General features: G+C 39.3%; 1 protein-coding gene across 2 annotated transcripts in view; it reads left to right on the forward strand.

Annotated features, from left to right (window-relative positions):
- BTBD10 (BTB domain containing 10) overlaps positions 1-17,440 on the forward strand; it is a 93,907-nt gene that overhangs the window by 701 nt on the left and 75,766 nt on the right. The gene's annotated exons all lie outside the window — the stretch shown is intronic.

Genomic DNA, 17,440 nt, shown 5'->3' on the forward strand with positions numbered 1-17,440 from the left:
GTGTGTGTGTGTGTGTGTGTGTGTGTGTGTGTGTGTGTGTGTGTGTGTGTGTGTGTGTGTGTGTGTGTGTGTGTGTGTTTGTTCAGCCCTGTCTGACTCTTCATGACCCCATTTGGGGTTTTCTTGGCAAAGATACTTGCCATTTACTTTTCCAGCTTATCAGACAGATGAGGAAACTGGAGCATACAGGGTTCAGTGACTGCTTGCCCAGGGTCACACAGCTAGTAAGTATCTGAGGCCAGATGAGTCTTCTTGTCTCCAGACCGGACACTCTATCTACTTTGTCACCTAGCTGCCCTCCATACAGATACACATGTATGTGTATGTATATAAACACACATACAAATAAAACATATAAATACACATATGTGTAAAATAGGTACACATTACACATATGTAGGCAATAGGTGTTATACATATATAGAAAATATGTTATGCATATATGGGTAAAACGAAAGTATGTACGTTTGTGTGTGTGTATTTATAGAAATAAACATAACTGGAGAGTTAGCTGATGTTGTTCTCTCCAGGCTAATGCTAATGGCTAGTTTGAGAGGATACAGTTTAAGGTGAGAAGAAATAGAAGGGTGTCTCCAAAGAATCTAAGACTTTTGAGGACACCTTGTATAAAGGTATCTCCACTTTGGTTGAGAATTCAGCAGTGTGCTAAGTGCTAAAAGGGGGTAAGCTTGGTTTAACTAGGGTTCATGTGAAAAAGCCTTTTAGTTGATCAGGCAGGATGTGAAGGCACTAGGTTGCCAGAAAGGCTATTTTGATTTTAGGTTGGTATATAGAGAAGTATTATGCCCCAAATTAGGAGGTGGGTCATAGTTCTGATGAACTCTTAAAGTCCTCAGGTCATAGCGTATTCAGTGCTGCATTTTAAGGAAGGACATTGGTGGAAGAGTATGTCCAGAGAAAGGTTGGGGGTCTAGAAATTACATATGAGGGGGAGTAGGAAGAGTCAGAGATGTTGGAGTAGAGGGAGGGTGTAGGGCAGTGAGTTGCATGATAGCTCTCTTTTAAAATGTGAAGAGTTATGCAATGGAAAAGGGGAGATTAGATTTACTCTCTCTAAAGGACCCCCAGCAGTGGATGGCACATAGTAGATGCTTAAGAGCTTTTGACTGACTGATCCAGTAATAGGTAGGTAGCAAGAAGTAGACAGCTTTCAGCTTAGAGTAAGGAAGAACTCTTTTTTTGTTTAATGTTCTTAATCTTATTTTTTATTGACAACTTTTGTTTTTACATCACCCTCTTTTCTGTGCCTACTCCTTTGAAACAAAGAATAAGGGTAGGAAAAAAGTATCAACAAAAGGAAAAAAATCAAAGCATATGTATGCAATAATTTGTTTATGTGATCCCCTACAACTATAAAGAATGGAGGAAGGTACATTCAAGGACAAAATTTCTTAATTTCTAATTAGACCTGTTCAGTATAGTTGCAAACTTTGGACTTTTATGTATGCTATTTCATTTGAGTTTCACAACAGCTTTTTTTTGTAGGCAATTGGGGTTAAGTGACTTGCCCACGGTCACACAGTGTCAAATGTTTGGTCTGAGGCTGGATTTGAACTCAGGTCCTCCTGACTTCAGGGCTGGTGTTCCATCCACTGCACCACCTAGCTGCCCCCACAACAGTTTTTGGACAGCAAAGTACTATAACTTATCACCCCCATTTTATAGATGAGCACAGGGACAAGGTTTTTACCTTTGTTTGTATCTATAGCACTTAGGCCACTGCCCTTGCTTTTAATAGTAAAGCACTTAAATTCTTGTTGCCTGAAGTTATCGTTTCCTGGGTTTGTGATTTGCCTAGGATCACACAGCTACTAAGTGTTAGAATCAGGTCTCAAATCAAGGTATTTTGACTCCAAGATCAGTACTACTGCTGCATCATCTTTCCTTAAAAGTTGACCATGAAAAGATTTATTGGAGAAATAAAACTGTTGAAGTGGATGATTTTTGAAGATGTTAACGTGATTCAAATACTAAGCCTTTAAGAAGCACCAAGTATGTGCCAGACACTATCTCAAGCACTGGAGATGAAAAGACAAAAGTGTCATGATCAATAAACATTTGAGTGCCAGGTGCTAAGAGAAAACAATTCCTTTGTTCTAAAGGAGCTCAGAGTCTAGTAGGGGAGACAACAGACAAATGTACAAAACAAAACTGTATATAGGATATGTAGGAAATAAGAGAGGGAAGGCTCTAGAATTAAGAGGGGTTGGGAAAGGCTTCTTGTAGAAGATGGGATTTTAGTTGGTATTTAAAGGATCCCTGGGAAGCCAGCAGGTAGAGATATGAACATTCAAGGCATGAGGGACAACCAGAGAGAATGCCAGGAGCCAAACGATGGAGTGTCTTGTTGATAAAACAGCTAGGATGTCAGTGTCACAGGATAGAAGAGTATGTGGTGGGGAGTAAGGTGTAAGAAGATGGGAAAGATAGGAGAGGGCTAGGTTAGGAAAGGCTTTGAATGCCAAACAAAGGATTTGTATTTGTTCCTGGAAGTGATAGGGAATCCCTGGATTTTATTGAGTAGAGAGGTGGCATGGTTGGACCTGTGCTTTAGGAAAGTCACTTTGGCGGCTGAATGGAGGACAATTAGAGTGGGAAGAGACTTCAGGCAGCCTATTACAATAGTTCCTGTCAGGTGATGACGACCTGCAGGCAGTGTCAGAGGAGAGAAGGGGATGTATTCAAGAAGCTATTGCAAATGTGAATTTGACAGGCCTTGGCAATAGATTGGATATGGGGGATGAGAGAGAATGAGTCAAGGATGACTCCCAGGTTGTGAGCCTGAGGGAGTAGGTGGATGGTATTACCCTTGACTGTAATGGGGAAGTTAGGTGGGGAGGGTGTAGGGGGAATGATAATGAGTTCAGTTTTGGAGTCTAAGAAGTCTCTGGAATGTTCAGTCTCAGATGTTTGAAAGGCAGTTGGAAATGTGAGGTTGGAAATCAGGACAGGATAGGTAGATTTGAGAATCATCAGTATAGAGATGGTTGTTGTTGTTTGTCCTTCTTTCTTGAAGAGGACCATGGCATCAGGAAGGTGATGCCATGATTTGCAAGTCAATTGAATTTAAGTGAGGGAGGGCTGTGCAAAGGCACCAGTCTCACTTTCTTTTCCAGAGCCATCTGGGCCCAGTGGCCAGATACAGATTAGGATGGCAACTAAATCATGGAAGCTGAGGGGATCACCAAATGAAGGGAGGGAGAAGTGAAGGGAGTTCAGGACAGAACTCTGAGGGACACCTACAGTTAGAAGGTATGACCTGGATGAGGATCCAGGAAAGGAGCCTGAGAATGAACAGTAAAATAGGTAGGAGGAGAACCAGGAGACAGTGCTGTTTCAAAAATTTAGTGTACAGCAGTATCTGCCTTCAAGGAACATACATTCTGTTATAGGAGACAACATAAACTCAGATCATTATGTACGGGGTAATTGTTTTTCCTTTTGGTGGAAAGGGCCCAGAAAACTGAGCTGAGGGGATCGGGAAAGAAAGGCCTCATGTAGATGATGGCACTTGAGCTTTAGAAAACTTGGAATTCCGAGAGGAAGCAGTAAGGAGAGAGCACATTGAAGCCCAGAAATGGGAAATGAATAGCATGTGTGAGGAGCAACAAGGTAGCCGGTTTGTCTGGCCCGTCAGATGTAGGAAGAAGGGGGTTGCAAATGAAGCTGTAAAGGTTGGTTGGAGTCAGATTGTGAAGGACTTTAAATAACATAGAAGTTGTTGAGATGCTGTCTGTGTGGGCCTTAGCTTTAGAGTCAGGAAGATGTGGGGCTAAATCCTGCCTCAGACCCTTGTTATCTTTGTGACCCTCTTTCTGGGCTCTGGTGCCTCATCTGTGTGGCCTCTTCAGTTCTGTTCCTTCTCTAGGTCTTTGAACCTATGATCTTAGGGCAGTGATGTTCTAAGAACTGTGCTTTAGAACTATCGATTTGGCAGCAATCTAGGGAAGAGAAGTAAGGCAGAGAGCCAATTAAGGCACTTAGGTGATATTATTCAACACGCATTTATTAAGCTCTTACTATGTTCTAATCTGGGCGGCTAGGTGGGGAGGTGGATAGAATGCTGGGCCTGGAGTCAGGAAGACCTGAGTGTCTGGCGTCAGACACTAGCCATGTGAGCCTGGGCAAGTCACTTAATCCTGCTTGCCTCAGTTTCCTCATCTGTAAAATGAGCTGGAGAAGGAAATAGCAAACTATGTTAGTGTCTTTGCCAAGAAAACCCCAAATTGGGGCACAAGGTGTTGGACACGACTCAACAACAAAAACCTATGCTAATCACTGGGGACACAAAGACGAATACAGACCTTGCTCTCCAAAAGCTAATTCTGATAAGGGATATGAACTTGAACTAGGGTGATAGTGATAAATTTCATAAATTTCCATGACATTTCTCAGTGTTGCTGACCTGAAATATATTCTCATGTGGAATACAGGCATATTCATTTTTTAAAGTGACCAAATCCATGTAAACTCCAGTGGCTTTCTTTACCTCAGGATCAGATATAAAATCTTTGGTGTTTAAAAATCTTTCAAACCGCCCCCGCCCCCAAGTCTTCTTCCATTTCCCCCCACCCCCATAGTCTTTGGTCCAAGAGAAAGAAACCTATTTATGCAGGATTAATGGGAAATAATTAAGACAGGAGAGGCTCCAGAATTAAGAGGAGTTGGGAAAGGCTTCTTTTAGAAGACGGGATTTTAGTTGGGAATTAAAGGAAATCAGGGAAGCCAGGAGGCAGAGAAAAAGAGGCCCTTCACAACCTCCCCTCTCTTCTACAGTGTACTCTGAGATCCAGTGACACTGGCCTCTTCGCTGTTCCTCAGACATTATCATGGGCATCTCCTTTATTGTTGTTAACTAACTTCTCATGATTAACTTCTCTATTACTGTTGAGAGTGCCACCATCCTCCCAGTGACTCACCTAGATGACTTCCTCAACTAATTCCTCACTTCACTTCCCATATCTAATCAGTTGCCAAATTCTGTTGATTTTACCTTTATAACATCTTTTATATACGCCCTCCTCTAACACTGCCACCATCCTGATATAGGCTCTTATCACCTCATGCCTGGACTATTATAGTAGTGTTACAGCAGAATTGGATAACTAGGTGGTACAGTGGATAGAGTGCCCTGCCTGGAGTTAGGAAGACTCATCTTCCTGAGTTCAAATTTGGCCTCAGACACTTACTAGCTTTGTGACCCTGGGCAAGTCACTTAACCCCATTTGCCTCAGTTTCCTCATCTGTAAAATGAGCTGGAGAAGGAAACCACTTAAGTATCTTTGTCATGAAAACCCCAAATAGGGTCATGTAGAGTCAGACACTACTGAAAATGAGTCAACAGCAACAATTAATGAAAGCCTATGAATCAAGGAGGTGGAGATAAGGAGGGAAAGATCCGATCATCTGGTCTCCAATCTCTCCCCACTTCAGTCCATCCTCTAATCAGCTGTCTAATTGGTTTTCCTAAAGCACAGGTCTGACCATGTACCCTCCCTCTCCTTTCCCCTCCCTATTCAATGAATTCCAGTGACTCTGTCTTACCTTTCTGGTTTTCTACTGCCTCCCCCCAACTCTCCTCCAACCCAAAGTACTCTTCAATCCAGTAATACTCCTTCTGATTCCTCAAACAAGATATTCCATCTCCCGGCTCCAGGCATTTTCATTGGCTGTCTCCTATGCTTAGGATGTTCTCCCTCCTACCTTCATGGGCTTTTTTCCAAGTGTCAGCTGAAGTCTCCTATTATTTATTTATTTATGTTTTGGCTAGGCAGTGGGGTTAAGTGATTTGCCCAGGGTCACACAGCTAGTAAGTGTCAGGAGTCTGAGGATGGATTTGAACTCGGGTTCTCCTGACTCCAGGGCTGGTGTTCTATCCACTGCACCACCTAGCTGCCCCTGAAGTCTCCTATTCTGCAAGAAGCTTTTTCTGGTTCTCTTTAATCTTAATGCCTTCTCTCTGAGATTTTCTTTAATTTGTTTTGCTGATATTTTGTTTTTGTAATATGATTGTTTGCATGTTGTCTCTCCTATTAGACTATAGACTCCTTTAGAGCCAAGACTTTTTTTTTTTTTTTGCTGCGCATTTCTTTGTATCCGTAGGACTTAGAACAGTGCCTTGTACTTTAACAGGTCCTTGATAAATGGTTGTTGATTTGACTCCTGATTGTGGGCATTTTCACTAGCTGTTCCCCATATTTAGAATACTGTCTTTCTTTATTTCTACCTCCTGGTTTCCTTTAAGCCCCAAATAAAATCCTACCTTCTACAGAAAGCCTTTTCTGATCTCTGTTAATACTAGTACCTTTTCTCTTGGTTATTTCCAATTTATCTTGTATATAACTTGTTTATACATAGTTGTTTGCATTTTCTCTCTCTCTTTAGACTGAACTTCTTGAAAGCAGGACTATCTTTTGCATTTCTTTGTATCTCCAGTATTTATCACTGTACCTGTAAGTACTTATTATCCCTTTGTGCTAGTGCTTAGTAGTAAGTGCTTATTAAATGCTTATTGACTGACTAGTCATTGGATATTGCCCCCTCCCAAGCAATATAGTCAAACTGGCTTTCTTTTTGTTCCTCATACAAGACACACCATCTCCTATCACTGTGCCTTTACGCTGGCCATTCCACATTCCTATAATGCCTATCTTTTTCTCTTAGAATTCTTCTCTTTTAAGACATAGGTCAGGCATCTTCTGCTGCATCCTTTTCTGATCCCCCCCAACCTCTCAGAGTGCTAGTACTTTCCCTCCCAAATGAATTTATGTTTAACTACTTTGAATATGTTTGTATTTATTCACTTTACATTATATATCTAATAATAATAATAGTAGCATTTATATAGCCATATAACACTTCCTTTGCGCCTGGCACATAGTAAGTACTACGTAAATATCTTGAATGTGTATACCCACGTGCTGTGTATGTGTGCACTTGTCTCCCCTATTAGAATGTAAGCTCCTTGAGTGTAAAAATTGTTTCGTTCTTTATACTTGTATCCCTAGGCATGGCACAGTGCCTGGCCCATACAGGGTGCTTAGTGAATAACTTGTTAATTGAGTAGAATATGACTAGATTACATCTTAAAGGGAATAATCATGAATTCACCTTTGCAATATCTCTTGAATACAACCCCTTCTCCCCTTTGATACTGCCACCATCTTGATGCTGGTGCTCAGTACCTCACACTGAGACTATTGCAATTAGCCGACTATTAGTTCTGCCTACCTTAAGTTTCTTCTATTACAATCCTCAATTCAGATGCCAAAATGATTTTAGTAAAGTGTAGGTCTGATTGTGTTTAATTGTGTCTCCCCCCTCAACTCACCCCCATCCCCCTCTCCCCCACACTTGCTAAACTCCAGTGGTTCCTTTTCTCCTTTAGGATCAAATTCAAAACCTTCTCTTTGGCATTCAGAGTCCTTCATAACCTCGTCCCCTTCACCTTTCTTAAATCTTAGTTGCTGCCGTATGCTTTGTGATCTAGTACCAGCCTCCTTGCAGTTCTGTGAACAAGACACTCAGTCTCATTTCTAGGCATTTTTCCTGACTGTCCCCCGTACCTGGAATGCTTTCTCTCCTCATCTCTGTCTTGGCTTCCTTCAAGTCCCAACTAAAATCTCTTCTTCTCTAGGAAGCCTTTACCAACCTCTTTTAATTATAGTGCCTTTCCTCTTTTAATTATTTCCTGCTTATCCAGTATATGATAACTTGTTTTTACATATTTGTTTGCTTGTTGTCTCCCCTATTAGATTTTGAGCCGTTTGAGGACTATCTTTTGCCTCTTTTTATATCTCTAGTGCTTAGCACAATGCCTGTCATGTACTAGGTGCTTAATAAATGGGACAGCTAGGTGGTGAAGTGGATGGAATTGTGGGCCTGGAGTTGGAAACACCTGAATTCAAATCAGACCTCAGACACTACTTCTGTGACCCTGGGCAAAATCACTTAAGCTTTGTTTGTCTCAGTTTCCTTAACTGTAAAATAGGGATAATAATATAGTTCCTACCTCTTAGGCTTGTTGTGAGGAAAAATGAGATAATAATTGCAAAATGCTTAGCAGAGTGCTTGGCACATAGTAGGCACTGTATAAATGTTAGTTGCTCTTATTATTATGTGCATATTAACTGGGCAATCCACTGAGACCATGGGGAGAGCTGGATTGGTAACATGACATGCTTTTTCTTTTAGTTATATTTTTAAAAATAGGAGCCTTCTTTAGAATATTTCTCATTTTTTAAAGCCTTTTTGGTGCTTTTTACCCCTCCTATCCCTTTTTTTTATACTTATAACTTTAGTATTTTTCACTTTTCTTCTCATTAGTTTAGATGTTATTTATTACTGCATTCTTCTCTTGTGCCATTCTTCTCTATGTTTGATTTACCTTTCATACCTAGGTACTATTTTACAATCTTTAAGACCCACATTAGATCATAGAATCATAAATTTGGGCAACGGAGGCTCCTTAGGTGCCAACTAGGCCAACATCATTTTTAAAGATAAGGAAGTTAAAGCCCAGAGAGGTGGACAGTAAGCTGCCCAGAGCCCCCTAGGATGTCACTAACACAGTAGATAATACTGTGGGATCACCAGTTTCCTTTGTGGGCTCTGGTATACTTGTTTTATTATGCCACCTTGGCTGCTTCCAGACTCCACACTGGTGAGTTCTTCTTGAAACCTTCATTTTTGGGAAGGGGCCCAGACCAGCCATCCTTCATTTTCTGAATGGTGGCTGAAAGAGACTCCAGAAGTGATCTAGTTTGACTCCTTTGTTTTAGATTCAAAAGTACTTTTTGTGCCTGGTAATTTATAAAGCAGTTTACCTACATCAGTGGTGTCAAACTCAAATAGAAACAGGGGCCATATAAGTATCCCTGGGAGGGGAGGTGGGGGAGGATGCGGTGAGGCAGGGAGAAGGGTACCGGGCATATGGACTTAGTTTTAAAATGTAACAACTATATATTATTGCATTTTTTTTTGTTAACTATTTTCCATTTATATTTTTTTCCACTTACATGTAAAAACAGCAAATTCTCTTTCCCTTCTCTCCTCCCCCTTCATTGAGAAGGCAAGCAGTTTGCTATAGGTTATACATGTGTAGTCATACAAAACATTTCCATATTAGTCATGTTGTGAAAGAATACACAAACCAAAAAAAAAAAAACCAAGCAAACAGAAAAATAAAGTTTAAAAAAGTATGCTTTGATCTTCATTCAAACTCCATCAGTTTTTTCTCTGGAAGTGGATAGCATTTTTCATCGTAAGTCCTTCAGAATTGTCTTAGATCATTTTATTGCTGAGAATAGATAAGTCATTCACAGCTGATTATTGTACAATATTGTTGTTACTGGTTCTGTTCATTTTACTTTGCATCTGTTCATGTAAGTTTTTCCAGGTTTTGTTTTTTTTTTTTTGAGAGCATCTTGCTTGTCATTTATAGCACAGTAATATTCTATCACAATCATATTTGTTCAGCCATTCCCCGATTGATAGGCATCCCTTCAATTTCTAATTCTTTACTACCAGAAAAAGAGCTGCTATAAATATATTTGTACATATAGTTCCTTTTCCTTTTTGTTTTTTTATCTCTTTGGGATACAGAACTAGTATGGTATTGTTGGGTCAAAGGGTATGCATAGTTTTATATCCCTTTGGGTATACTTCCAAATTACTCTAAAGAATAGTTGAATCGGTTCACAGCTCCACTAACAGTGCGTTAGTATCTCAATTTTTCCACATCCCCTTTGTCAGTTTCCTTTTCTGTAATATTAGCCAATGTGGGGTGGTACCTCAGAGTTGTTTTAATTTGTATTCTCCAATAAATAGTGACTTAGAGCATTTTTTTTCCACATAACTATAGATAACTTTGATTACTTCATCTGAAAACTTTGAGGAGTTTCTGAGAGTTATTTTCATCAGTGAATTTTTATACCTCCTTTTCCACTTGACCAATTCTGCTTTTTAAGGAGTTCTTCAGTGTATTTTTGTGTCTCTTACCATTTGGCTTATTCTGTTTTTTAAGGTGTTATTTTCTTCAGTATTTTTTTGTGTCTCCTTACTAAGCTATTGACTCTTTTTTTATGATTTTCTTGTTTCACTCTCATTTCTTTTACTCATTTTTCTTCTACCTCTCAAATTTGATTTTTAAAATCCTGTTTGAGCTCCTCCCAAAATTCTTTTTGGGCCTGAGACCAATTCATATCTTTCTTCAAGGTTATAGCAGTTTTGACTTTGTTATCTTTTTCTGAGTTTGTGTTTTAAGCTTCCCTGTCACCATAGTAACTTTCTATGGTCAGTTTCTTATTTTTCCTTTGCTCTTTTTTCCAGCCTGTTTCTTGCCTTTTAACTTTATGTTAAAGTTGGGCTCCTGCTCTCAAGGTAGAAGGAACACTGTTCCAAGCTTCAAGTATTTTGTGCAGCTTTTTTCAGAGCTAGTTCTGGGAGTCTGTAAATTTTCAGTTCTTCTAAGGTTGCCACCTAAGTTTATGCCATAAATATAAGTGGAGGTTGCTTTTAGTTTGTTTTCTAGTTGAACACAAAACAGATACTTAGGGTAAAAAGGTGTGTTTTTGGAAGAAGCAGTGTTTGTTTCCCTAGTGATGGTTTAGTTTAACATCAGCTTTGAGCATTATTTCTTAAGACAGTGGCAGTTTAGAGTTTGATTTAAAGTTAGTCATTAAGAAGGTTATTTGGAGTAGTACTTGAAAATACATGTCATGTTATCTCCTAATGGGGACAAGATGAACTTGTGTTCTTGAAAGGACTAGTGGGTGTAATTGCTGCACCACTGTCAGTGATACTTTAAAGATGTAGGAGAATGGGAAAGGTATCTAGAACTAGATAAGGGTAAATGTCTTGATTTTCAAAAAAGGGAATTTGGAAACTCTAGCCCAGTGAATTTGACTTTGATTCCTGCCAAAATTCTAGAACACATCATTAAAGTGTTGGTTGATACCTGGAAAAGAGAGTGGTTTACATAAAGAGCTAGCTTTGTCAAGAATAGGTCATCCCAAACTACCTTATTTCTTTGTTTTTGACAGGTTTACTGAGGTCTTAACAAAGCATTTGACAGTCTCATTTTTTTTTTTTGTGGAAAAAAAATAGGGAGATGATGGCAAGATGATAATGCAATGAGATTAATTTGGAATTGGTTGAATGCTTGGCCCAAAGAATAATAATTAATGATATGATGTCAGCTTAAGGAAGGTCTTCATTGGAGTGCTCCAAGAATCTATGCTTGGACTATCAGACATCAGTTAATCAATTAGAAGATCATAGACCTAGATTTGGAAGAGAACTCAGAGACCATCTATTCTAAACTCTCCCCTTTTTATAGATGAGGAAACTGAGACTCAGGAAGTTTAAGAAATCTGTCTGCAAGGTCGTAAAGATAGTATGTCATAAAGAAAGTAGGTCAGAGTAGAGATTTGAATCCAAGTTCTCTTGACCCCAAAGTCAGTGTTCTTTCCACTACATTTAAAGTATTTAGTGTGGGCTTTCTTAGACCTTCTTCTGTTTCCCTTCTATACTTACTTGGTGACTTCATCAGTTTCCATGGGTTCAGTTATCTCTATGCAAATGACTCCCAAATCTTTTTATGCTCTGGTCTCACGTCATCAAATGTCTATTAAACATTTTCAGCTGATGGTCCCATAGGCATTGCAAATTCAACATATCCAAAACATAACTCATTATCTTTCCCCCCACAAACGTCTCTTCCAAGCTTCACTATTTCTATCAAAGATGCCGTCATTTTTCTGGTCACCAGGTTCCCAACTTTGGTGTCATCTTTGACTCCTCATTTCCATTCATCTGACACATTCATTCAATTTTCAAGTGTTGTCCTTTCTGCCTCTCCATCTCTTGCAGCCTTATCTTCTCTACTCACATAGCCACCACCCTAGTTCAGCCCATTCTTATTTCTTGTGCATTCTATTGAAATAAACCTCCTAATTGGTCTTTCTGCCACCAGTCTATCCCCTCTCTAGAGTCCATCCTCTACATCCTTGGTGTCAGATTCAAGTGGAAAGACTCTCTGTGGGCCTCATATTGACTTAGAAAGTCATAAATTAACATACCTATTGTATTTTTATTTATTTTGTTAAACATTTCCCAATTACATTTTTTTTTGGGGTGAGGCAATCAGGGTTAAGTGACTTGCCCAGAGTCACACAGCCAGTAAGTGTCAAGTGTCTGAGGCCAGATTTGAACTGTGCCACCTAGTTGCCCTCCCACTTACGTTTTATTCTGATTCTGGCTGCTGCCTTTGAGCTATGAGTTTGACCCCATTGCTCTACATAGTTGCCAAAGTAACATCCCTAAAGCGTACCTCTGACCATGTCAATCCCCTGCTCAGTAAACTGCAGTGACTTTCTATTCCTTCTAGAATCGCTGTGCACTCCCCTGTGCATTTAAAGCCCTTCACAACTTGGTCCCTTTCTTCAGTCCAGCTACACTGGCCTTTATACTGTTCCTCAAACGTGACACACTTTTATCCTATCTCCAGTCCTTTGCAAAGGCTTTACCTAATGCATCAAATGTACTCCTCCTCCACCTGTGTTTCCTTAACTCACCCAGAAAGTTGAGTTTAAGCTCATTGTGAGCGATGCTTTTCCTTTCCAAAATTTATTTTGTACATATCCACCTTCTTCAGGAAGCCTTCTCTGTTCCTCCTTAATTCTAAAGCAACAATTTATCCTGTATATAGTTGTTTGCATTTGTCTATCTCATTAGACTATGAGCTGCAGAGCTATGACTATCTTCTGTCTTTCTTTGTATCCCCAGTACTTAGCACAATGCCTGGCATAATGTGAGTGCTTAATAAATGCTTCTTGACTGACTGGATGGCATATTAGAATGTTTCACTTTTTAATAATGTGTCTGTCTTTTTGCTAGGTTAATTAATTGTATTATTATATTATTGTATTATTAGAACACTATAATTGAAAAGCACAAGAATCTCTTGCTTTTCTGATTGTCATCAGCATCCTTTACCAAGATAGCTTGAGAATTTTGCCACTTTCAGTAGTTTCTAAAGGAACACTTTAATTTTAATGGGCCCCTTATTTCATAATGTTATCTGATGTTTCATGTTATCTGATAATTTCAACTTCAAAAAAAATTTTTAATTTATGTGGTAAAATTTTAAGCACTTTGAAATTTTTTTCTGTAGTTTAAGTTAAACACAAGTATAGCAACTTGAAAATCTTGTTGTTTAGCTACTTTTGTTACACTGGTTCCACGAAGTGTCCTTCACTTCCTACCAAAGTTCTTGCAAGAGGCGGGGGAAACTTCTCAAATATTTTAGATCTGCAAGGGACCACTGAGACCATCCAGTCTGGGTGTTCTTAACCTGGGGTCAAGTGGACACTTGATTTTAATATTTTGATAATTGTCTTTCAGTACACTTAGTTTCTTTTGAAAACCTTTGTATTTATGTTATTTTGTTCCATGACACAAATAAAGTTAAGAATCTCTATCTACTCCAACCCCTTGACTTTACAGATGAAGAAGCTAAATCATAGAGGGGAAATGACTTTTATAGTCACATACCTAGCCCTGTCATATCTTATATGTCATTTTGCCTGTTCATCCTTAGCTTGTTCAGATGAAGACAGGACCATGATGCAATGGGATAGGAATTGATAAGTTTTGAAGAGAGGATGGAGATATGTTTATTGAGGTTCGAGGTGGAGTTGGGTAGGGTCTTTAAACTGCCATGGGAACATTTGGCATTCTAGAGGATAGCCTGAGGCATTTATGGAGATCTGAAAAAGAGAGGCTAGATGGTATAGTAAGGACAATTAGTAACAGAACCAAAATCTTGAGGAATCCTGCCAACCCTAAACCATCATTTGTTTCATTGCTATTTCCAGACATTTTCTGAAGTTGAACGTTGTTGCTAGGAGGTAGTGACGAATGGCAGCCTCATCTTTTTTTTTTTTTTTTTTAACATGCATCTATGTAAGGATTGATTTTTGGGAGATGCCATTTTTATGCCTTCTTTCCTATGCTAGAATATAGTTTTATTTTTCTGTGTAGGCAGTGAGTATGAAAAAGTAACCAATTTTATTCATATAGATTTAAATTTCTTGTGAAACTGAAGCCAAGCCATTCTCCTGCTTTGACCAATGAAGTTTTGAAAGGAAGAAAGAATGACTAGCAAAAAAGGACCTTGAAAGTGCTTAAGGAATTTGTATAGTTTCAAGTGGACTGGGTTGGGGGATAAAATCCTTACTATAAAATTTAAAAATAAGCTTTTAACTTAAAATTAAATCTGGTTTTTAAAAATTAGGTTGTATTTTTTTCTATCAGCAAAATTTCTCCTCTCCCCGTTTACCCTATTGAGACTGAAAGAAAAACAAAATCTCTATTACAAACGTTTGTAGTCAAACAAAACAAATTTCTGCAAAGGCCATGTCCTGTATATGTATATATGTGTGTGTGTACCTGTGTGTACAAACACATATGTATCTCATTCTGTATTGTGAGTCCTTCTCACTATTGGACTGTGAGCTCCTCATTAGGTTGGGGGCTCCCTGAGGTCAGTGACTCTTTTTGCCTCTTTTTGTATTCCCAGTGTTTAGTACCTGGTATTTAACAGATGCCTGATAAAATGTTTTTTGACTACTAAGTGGGTAGTATATATTACATCATTAGTCCTTTGGAATCAAGATTAGTGATTACATTGATCAGAGTGCCTAGGTTTTTCGTACTTGGTTTGTCTTTATAATGTTGTCATCAGTATACAAATTGTTTTCCTGGTTTTTGTCTCTTCACTCTACATCAGTTCATATAAATTTTCCCATTTTCCCCTGAAACCATCTCCTTCATCTTTTCTTATTGCACAATAGTATTCCATTATATTTGTAGCTTGTTTAACCATTACCCAGTTGATGGGCTCCCTTCTCAGATTACAATTCTTTGGTCAAAAAGCTCAAAAAGAGCTACAAACATGTTTGTGTATCTTTAGATGGAATTTGTTTTGCCGAGTACTAATCCTTCCCGTAATCCAGGGGTAGGGAACCTTTGGTCTTGAGGCCACATGTGGCCTTCTAGATCTTTAAGTACAGTCTTTTGAGTGAATCCAGATTTTACTGGTAAGATTTGGATTCAGTCAAAAGGCCACACTTAAGGATCTAGAAGACATGGCCTCAAGGCCACAGGTTCCCCACCCCTGCAATCTAACCTTTCTCTAATTTTCCCTTCCCCTTTCTCTCCTTTTTCTCATTTTCCTATGAATGAAATGTGTTTCTGTACCCAACTGTGTGTATCTTTTCTTCCCTCCTTTGACCAGTTAAGATGAAAGTTAGGTTAAAGTCCTATATTTGTATAGACTTCCACCCTGATTAAGTGAGATAATTTTCCTTAACTTTCCTTTTCCTTCCTCTCCTTCTATCTTCCTTCTCAGGCTATTCCTCTTCACCTCCCTTTCCTGCTGTACTCTGCCGTGGTCAGACTTCACCTGTAATAGTGTTTGGTTCGGGGACCCAAAAGCTTGTTCCTAAGTTTGAAGAGTATCCAGAGGAAGGTAACTAGGATGGTGAAGGATCTTAAAATTATGTCATAAGGAACGAGAGATGTTTAATAGGGAGATCCTCAGCTGTCTTCTTTTCCACCCCTGTACCTGGAATGCATTCCCTTCTTACCTCCATTTCTCACCTTTACTTCCTTCAGAAAATTCAGTTCAGTGTTCCCTCTTGTATGAATACTTTCTAGTTGGGTTTCCCTCACCTCTCCTCTTCCCTCCCCCCTCACTTGTGTGTGTACTTGTTTGAGGACAGAGTCTGTTTCATCTTTGTATTCCCAGCCTAGCACTTAGTAGGCACAAACTAAATGTTTGCTGATTGATTAACTTTGGGATAAAGGGGAGTGATTAGTTTTCAGGTAGTTAAAGAGCTGTCATGTGGAAGGATGATAAGTAAGTCTTGTTCTGCTTGGCCTCAGAAAGCAAAAGTAGGAGGAGTGTCCTGTAGAAATTAGAACCAAATTTAGACTTGATGTCAAGAAAAACTTTCCAGCAGAGTTATCCAAAATTGGAATGGACTACTTCAGGAGGTAAATAGGGCTTTGCTTTACTGAATGTCTTGGTATAGAGACTTTTATTGTAGAAAAGATTCTTATTTTCAGGTACATGTTGGAATAGAGGTGGCCCTCAAGTTCCTTCAAACTCAGAAATCTTATAAATGTGTTGTTTGTTTTTTAAGTTAAAGTTACATTTCTCTCTCTCTCTTTCTCACTCTCATATTCAGCTAAATTTGTTATGTAGGGTTGGTAGCTGGCTCCATCATTTCATTTATATAGGAACTCCTGGATGAGGAAACTCTTCCCACTGCAGATCAACACCTCCTCTGCTTCTTATCATCTTAGAGTTGCATGGGAATTGTTGAAGTTCAGGGAACCATATATTGAGGTTTAGGGGTTCTGGGACCCTGAAATAGCGACACGCAGGCCCTGCCTGAATGAATTTGACCCAAGCCTTCTTTCAGCCAAAGACAGTGTTTTTTAAAGATCTGCCATATTGGCCAAACTCTTAAGGAATCTAAACATTTGTGACGTATTGACAAGCAGGCTAGAGTAAATCTCAGCCATTGGCTAGATTTTAAGAATCTGAGCACTTGGCTAGACTCTTAATTAAAGAATCTGAGCACCTTAATGGAGATAAGATGGACCTTGTATACAGAAAAACTGTGGGAGGGATCTAGGAGTGGCCAAGTAGTTTAAGGTGACTGCGAGGAGGCATCTAGGGAGGATCTTGATGGGAGTGACTGGGAGGTAGAATGGGGTCTAGATAAGATCTAGGGTGGGAAGTATCTGGGCTATCTGGAGGTAATAGGGCTGGACTAGGTTAAGGGTAACCTGAGAGTTGGGAGATTGGCCTAGGCGATAATGAAAGGCCAGTTGATAGAATTATAGCATCAGGCTTCCTTGACCTAGTGGGAGTTCAAGGAGAATCCAAGGTGGGGTTTTTTCCAGGGCCCTTAGACAAATGGAACCCAAATTCTTTTTGGGGTAAGGGACAAAGGTTTTGGCCCTGTACCCCATCGGAATGATGAGCTGAGAAGTTAAGGGGAGGGTGCGCTGAACCCAGGTCTTCTTGATTCTAAGACCAACTCTCCATGTATCATGTGATGCTTTTTTCTAGATCTTAATGTTTAAATGAAATAATACAAGAGTATCTCCAAAGTCTCAGAAGTATTAAGCTTTAATGCACTAAGACTTTTGGGGTACCCTATACAAATACCAGTTTAAAGAGCAGTTCTAATATAAGTTTTTTAACTTTTGTGAGCCTCAGTTTCCTTATCATTAAAATAAAGGGGGCACCATAAGTATCATTAAAATGAGGGTGCTACATTGTGGAGGGAAAATTTTCTGTTATTGCTTGCCTTCAGTGAGCCCACAAGCCCTATCCTCTGGA

This window comes from Vombatus ursinus, unplaced genomic scaffold, assembly GCF_900497805.2.
Source record: "Vombatus ursinus unplaced genomic scaffold, bare-nosed wombat genome assembly UNPS02009770.1, whole genome shotgun sequence".
In the NCBI taxonomy this organism is placed as follows: Eukaryota; Metazoa; Chordata; class Mammalia; order Diprotodontia; family Vombatidae; genus Vombatus; species Vombatus ursinus.